Source organism: Bubalus kerabau, chromosome 1 (genome assembly GCF_029407905.1).
Source record: "Bubalus kerabau isolate K-KA32 ecotype Philippines breed swamp buffalo chromosome 1, PCC_UOA_SB_1v2, whole genome shotgun sequence".
In the NCBI taxonomy this organism is placed as follows: Eukaryota; Metazoa; Chordata; class Mammalia; order Artiodactyla; family Bovidae; genus Bubalus; species Bubalus kerabau.
Window position 1 is genome coordinate 53,207,199 of NC_073624.1, and position 7,225 is coordinate 53,214,423.

At 44.2% G+C, this 7,225-nt stretch overlaps 1 long non-coding RNA gene across 1 annotated transcript in view; it reads right to left on the reverse strand.

Moving 5' to 3' along the window:
- The window catches only part of LOC129648146 (uncharacterized), a 95,458-nt gene extending 90,730 nt beyond the window's left edge, over nt 1–4,728 (reverse strand). Inside the window, exon 1 of the long non-coding RNA XR_008712734.1 lies at nt 3,600–4,728. This is a non-coding gene — a long non-coding RNA (uncharacterized LOC129648146). The remainder of the gene's footprint in view (nt 1–3,599) is intronic.
- Nucleotides 4,729–7,225: the final 2,497 nt, after the last annotated feature.

Here is a 7,225-nt window from a genome sequence, read left to right on the forward strand (position 1 = left end):
TGCAGCACACCAGCCCTCCCATCCCTCACCATCTCTCAGAGTTTGCCCAAGTTCATGTCCATTGAATTGGAGATACTATCCAACCATCTCATTGTCTTGGTTAGGATTGGGTAAAAATCATGATACAACAGTCCAAGGTTGGTAGAAAAAGCAAGGTGGGGATTTAAAAGCAAGGGATGTCAGGAATCCTAGGGTGGCTTTTAAGTAAGTTCTTGTAATGACCAATCCAAGCATTTGCTTGGGCAGCAGACTCCTGAAAGAATCAGGTCATGCTAATGAAGAAAGAATAATAGCACAGAGTCCTGTTACTAAAAACAGTGACCCATGGCTTTGGTTTTCAGTGTCCAGTCTAATTATAAGGGTAGAGAGTCTGCATGCTCCCATCCTTTCTGTTATTCTCATTTAATTTAGGAGTTAAATAAAATCCTCATCATGCCTTTATTTTATATCTGAATAAGAATTTTAATTTTACCCTTTCAGAAAATTTTGTTTAACAGTATATACTCATTAATGGTAATTTGAATTGTTTTCATTATTTATATGAAGCCATAGCAACAAGAGGGCACAATTTATTATGTCTTGCTGAACATACAGGTCCAATCATTGCCCATGTCTGTGATGTTCTTATCCTTTATAAACCTCTCACTTGGTTGAGTATAAAAACTTCATCCTTTTTGGCTTTCAATAAAAATATTACATTCTCAGTCTATCTCATGGAGCCTCCCTGGTGGCTCAGAGATAAAGAATCAGCCTGCCACTGCAGGAGACACAGGTGGGAAAGATCCCCTGGGTGGGGAAGATCCCCTGGAAAAGGAAATGACAACCCACTCCAGTATTTTCACCTGGGAAATCCCATGGACAGAAGGGGTCTGGGGGCTACACTCCAAGGGATCACCAAGGGTTGGACATGACTTAGTGACGGAACAACAGCCACAAGCAGACTTGGAGGTGGGGAGTGGTGAAACATAATTTTTCCAACAGTTGATTTGAAATCCAAACCCAGAGTATTGATTTGCAATAAAAACGGTTATGTTCTGTGATCAGGACAGCTTTGATATCAAATGAGAAAGTTCCCCAAAGGCTTGTTTAACAGAGTCATTGGCCCTCTATACCCCAAACCCATACCCCAAGTTAAAGTCAGAATCTTAGAAAGCCATCTGATACCCCAAGAACTAGGATTCCCAGCAGGATTCTGATGGTAACATAGTCCCCCTTTTCTGTGGTTTTGCTTTCTGTGGTTTCTGTTACGTGAGGTCAACTGTTTCAGATTTTAATATCTGAAAATATTAAATGGAAAATTCCAGAAATAAATAATTCATAAGTTTTAAATTGGGTGCCATTCTGATTGACTCTCTAGCCATCTCAATCTGTCCCACTCAAGATGCGAATTACCATTTTTCCAGTGTACTTACATTATTTACATCGACCACCACCCATTAATCATTTAGTAGCCTCTAGGTTATCAGTTGATCCTCCTCCTGACCATGGTCCGAAGGTCAATAGTAGCTTAATGCTATGTCACACTGCTTACATCCTTCACCTCACTTCATCTCATCATGTAGGCATTGTATCACCTTATATCATCACAAGAAGAAGGGTGAAAAGTGAAAGTCGCTCAGTTGTGTCCGACTCTTTGCAACCCCATGGACTACACAGTCCATAGAATTCTCCAGGCCAGAATACTGGAGTGAGTAGCCTTTCCCTTCTCCAGGAGTTCTTCCCAACCCAGGTCTCCTGCATTGCGGGTGGATCCTTTACAGCTGAGCCACAAGGGAAGCCCAAGAATACTGGAGTGGGTAGCCTATCCCTTCTCCAGGGGATCTTCCCGACCCAGAAATCGAACCACGGTCTCTGGGGTCTCCTGCATTGCAGGCGGATTCTTTACCAACTGAGCTATCAGGGTAGCCCCAGAAGAAGGGTGAGTACAGAGCAATAAGATATTTTGAGAGAGAGAGAGAGAGAAAAACCATATTCATATAACTTTTATTACAGTGTTATTGTTGTTTAGTCACTAAGTCATGTCTGACTGTATGCAATACCATAGACTGTCACCCAATAAACTCCTCTGTCCATGAGATTTCCCAGGCAATAATACTGGAGTGAGTTGCCATTTCCTTCTCCAGGGGATCTTCCTAGACCAGGGATCAAACCTGTGTCTCCTGCACTGGCAGGCAGATCCTTTACCTCTGAGCCACCAGGGAAGCCCCTTTATTACAGTACTTTGTCATAATTGTTCTATTACTAGTTATTGCTGCTAATCTCTCATTGTGCCTAATTTATAATTTAAATTTTATCATAGGTATGTATGTTAGGAAAAAATAGTATACAGGGTTCAGCATCATCTGCAGTTTCAGGCATCCACTGGAGGTCTTAGAAAGTATCACCCCACAGATTCAGGGAACTTCTAGATTTCCCAGATCCATCTTCCCATCAGCAATTCATGAACCTTATTGACTGCACTGTAGTATTTTCAAAAATAGCCTCTTTTTCCCAGCAAAGAGAATAGTGTAAAAATTATTCCCAGCAAAGAGAATGGGGGGCCGGGGAGGAGATTTGCCAAAGAATTTCAAAAAGCCAAGAATCTATTGTGTGGTATCATTTAATCTTTGGGTGGTCTCCCCCTCCCTACCCAACTTCTGGCTTCCTGGCCCTAAGTACTCTTGACTTAAGATATCTTGAAGATCACCAGAAACAGAGTCCTGTAGATCATGCATGAAGCCTTATCTTTCCTGGTTATGCTTTTATTTCAGAGGTCACCCATCCACGGCGCTCCAGGAGGCTCACGGCATTAATGAATCCCTTGCTGAATTTACAGTAGCAGCTTTCAGCCCACACATTAGTGCCACTTAGACACAGATCAAATTTCCTTTTTAAGCAAAAACTTCAATAGCTCACAGATCAGCCAGCTGAGCTCTCTCTCCCCAACTTCCAATGTGAATAGTGGGGGGTCTCAGGGAGCAGAGAATAAAAACCAAATTCCAACACAATGCTTCTCATTTTAAAACTTTCCCACAGCTGTTTTTCAAAATCATTTCTGCTAGCTTTATGAGGAAATGGGAAGTCTTTGCTCTGGATAAAACAAAGAATGCTTCTAAGGACAGTCCCAAAAGTGTTGGATCAGTTATTTACAATTAAATAATCATTCACTAGCCAAGATACCTGAAGAATTCATTTCTCTGAACATCAATTTCTTCATCTGTAGAAAGGAACTAAAAATATATGGTCTGGCTACCACTCGGGTTGCTGTAAAGATCAAATGAGATAACAACACATGCGAATGTATTATTGGTGCTAACGGTTGTGTTTGAGACGCAGATGAACTAATTTGTTGGACAAACTTAAGACCATGAGAATTGATGCTTTTGAACTTCGGTGCTGGAGAAGACTCTTGAGAGTCCCTTAGACTGCAAGAAGATCAAACCAGTCAATCCTAAAGGAAATCAACCCTGAATATTCATTGTGTATGTGCTGTTTGTATGGGCTTCCCCAGTGGCTCAGAGGTTAAAGCATCTGCCTGTAATGTGGGAGACCCAGGTTCGATCCCTGGGTCGGGAAGATCCCCTGGAGAAGGAAATGGCAACCCACTCCAGTATTCTTACCTGGAGAATCCCATGGATGGAAGAGCCTGGAAGACTACAGTCCACGGGGTTGCAAAGAGTTGGACACGACTGAGCGACTTCACTTCACTTCACTTCACTTCATGTCCTGCTTGGAGGAGGGAAGTCCCAACAAGTACCAGCTGAATGGTCAGAAGAAGGAAAGAATCGAGGCTACAGCTCACACCAGTGTAGAGAGTTCCAGCAACAATGCCACGCTGGGGCACCCAGGACCACCATGGGTGAGAATCAAGACTCAGCCAGCGTAGCCACACCTCACTCTTCCCCAGACTGAAGAAAACTGGAAGTTTTGGTGGGCCAGAGATAAGTGCTTTGTAATTTACAGTAATTATTGCTCTGGTATACACCTGGGTAGGTAGGTCTCTTTCTTTTCACCCAGGTGGTCTCTGGTTTCAACCAGAGAAACTCCAGCCCTCACAACTGTTTTCAATTCCATGCAATTTTTATTGAGGGTTTATTTATGTTAAGCATGGTATTTAGAGCTGACGCTCCAAAGATAATGATGGTAATAACAAATGCCATCTTATCACGTTGATTCTACAGAGGAGGAAACTGAAACTCAGAGAGGTGATTTCCACAGCGGCTGCAAAGGAATAAATGGCAAAAGTGGAGTTTAGAGAAGGACTGTGTGACCCCAAGAGCTCACATTCATGACACCACTGCATGATAGTCCTACCCTCCCAGTCTCGTTCTCAGATCTACAGGGTGCATCAATCACTACAGCCTCTATATGCACCCTGAGGCAGCAATATCACCCCCAGAGTTGTCTGTCCCATTGTTCAAGGACCACCTGCCCTGCCCTCTCTTCTCTGCCTTCCATTCTAGTCCTCTTTGAGAGCTGGTGAGGTTGCCCCAACCCCAATCTCAGCTACCCCACTGGATTTCAGCCAGCTTCCGGCTAAGAGCTCAGACCACTGCTCCCCCCGGAACTCAGTCCCTCTACCCCACACTGAGGCAGCCCGGAGCAGTCACAGGAGTGCTCCCACCTGGGCTCCCTTCTCTGAGGCTGTTTCCTTATTTATGAGATGAGGTATGATCTCCCACTAAGATCAGATGAAATCATCTATGTACAATGCTCAGTGCAGGCTTGATTCCTGGGGCTCCCATCTGCCTGAGACTCTCAAGATCATGCCTGGCCAAGAAGGTGAACCCACCCTCCCCACATAGCATTAAGGGAACTTCACTTGAGTTTGTTCATTTCTGGGATGCTATGCACTGCCAGGTCCAAGGCCTACCTCTGAAGCCCAGCCGGTTTCCCCAGCCCATCTTGTACTAGCCAATGGGGCAGGGCTCTGCTTACCCCTCCACTGCACCCCCACCCCCCGCAGCCTTGGCTGAGGTCCCAGCATGCCCACTTCTGTTGCCACACTTCACAGCAGTGCTTTTCACCAGAATTTTCTGGAGTGATGGAACTGATCTGTATCTGTACTGTCCAAAATGGAAGCCAGAAGTCCTTTCAAGGGGCTGTTGAGGACTTGAGATGGTTAGTGTGGCTAAGGAACAAACATTTTAATTAATTTTATTATAAATCACCATTCTAGGCTGAGGTTGCTGTCGATCTTATAGGACGGCCCAGGTGTGACACACACGCACTCAGGTGTGTTCCTTGTCTCTCAGCTCCTGGTCATGACTTCACCCCACGTGGGTTTGGGTAGCCATAGCCACTTACAGTCAAGTCCAGCCCCACCAGTAACACACCAGGAGCTCACTGGCTCCTACAGACGAGCCTGTGATTATATCTAGTGCATTCACCTCTGCCAGAGACGTTCACCTTCCAGGTAACAACTCTTTTAGGGGTCACTGGAAGGTAAGGAGGAAACAGACAAGCCATCCAGCAGTGCATCTGCAGCAGCCAGAGCTGAGAAGGGGTGTATATAATTACAGATCCCAGGACTGGAAAGGATTAGACATGCTACAGAAGTGAATGTCAGGTAACATGATATTCCACAGGTGTGAAAGGAGCATTTCTATAGGGTTGGCCAACACTCTCTAAATCAAAAATATCTTCAGCCAGAAAAAAAAAAAGAATTTTACTAGAGTAAAATGGAATAGGAGAGACCGTACAGGGTTGTCAAACCAGCAGACCATACCTGCAAACCTGAGTACCCAATCACTGACCTAAAGACTAGATCTTTTATCAAAGGGACATATGATTTAAATGGAAGATTGTTGTAGTTGTTCAGTCACTGAGTCATGTCCAACTCTTTGCGACCACATGGACTGAAGCACACCGGGCTTCCCTGTCCTTCACTGTCTCCCGGAGTGTGCACAAATTCATGTCCATTGAGTCAGTAATGCCATCCAACCATGTCATCTTCTGCCACCCCCTTTTCCTTTCCCAGCATCAGTCTTTTCCAATGAGTCAGCTCTTCGCATCAGGCAACCAAAGTATTGGTGTTTCACATTCAGCATGAGTACTTCAGTGAATATTCAGAGTTGATTTCCTTTAGGATTAACTTGTTTGATCCCCTTGCAGTTTAAGGGACTCTCAAGAGTCTTCTCTAACATCACAGTTCAAAAATATCAATTCTTTGGCACTCAGCCTTCTTTATGGTCCAACTCTCACATCTCTACATGACTACTGGAAAGACCATAGCTTTGACTATGTGGACTTGGTTGGCAAAGTGACATCTCTGCTTTCTAATACACTAATCAGGGTTGGGGAATTAGGAACTAGTCATAGTATCATTTTACCCCTGAGAAAACCAAATCATAAGAGGTTAAATGACTTGCTCAAGTTCACATAAATTGTGCAGAGTTGAATTAGGGTTTGAATGCAATATCTAGCTCTTGCCTGCTGGGCTAACCAGCCTCTCAAGTCCATCAGTTCGTAACAGAGAACCTACTTGGCATCTGCAGACTGTAATAAAGAGAGTGTTAGAAAGAGACAGGAATGTAAATAGGCACAGCCTCTGGAAGCAACTTGGCAGTATCTGTCAAAATTGTAAACGCTCACCCCCTGTAACCAGGCAACTCCATTTTTAGGCATTCATCCTAAATATTTGCAGATATGGACAACAAGACACACAATATGATCTTGCAGTTTTGGGTTGTTTTTTTTTTGAAAAGGGGGAAATTGGAAAGAGTCTAAATGTCCATTGATCTGGCCTTTCTAAATTAACTCTGGCAAATCCATACAATGAATTACCATCAGGTTGTCATGAAGAACAAGGTCAGTTTTGACATGTGGCATTGGAAATTCTCTAAGGTACGCGGTTAACTGAAAAAGGCGAACCATGGAATGCTAGGTACAGGATGGGCCAGGGATTTAAGCATTTAGGTTGAAAACAGCATACAACAGAACTGTATTTCTGTACATGGAGCAAAGCTCCATGGCAGATAGGAGTAGGGATTTCTGTGTTTAATGATGGTCATGGCATCAGATCCCATCTGCTGCTGCTGCTGCTAAGTCACTTCAGTTGTGTCCAACTCTGTGTGACCCCATAGATGGCAGCTCACCAGGCTCCCCCATCCCTGGGATTCTCCAGGCAAGAACACTGGAGTGGGTTGCCATTTCCTTCTCCAATGCATGAAAGTGAAAGTGAAGGTGAAGTCGTTCAGTCATGTCTGACTCTTCATGACCCCATGGACTATAGCCCGCCAGGCTC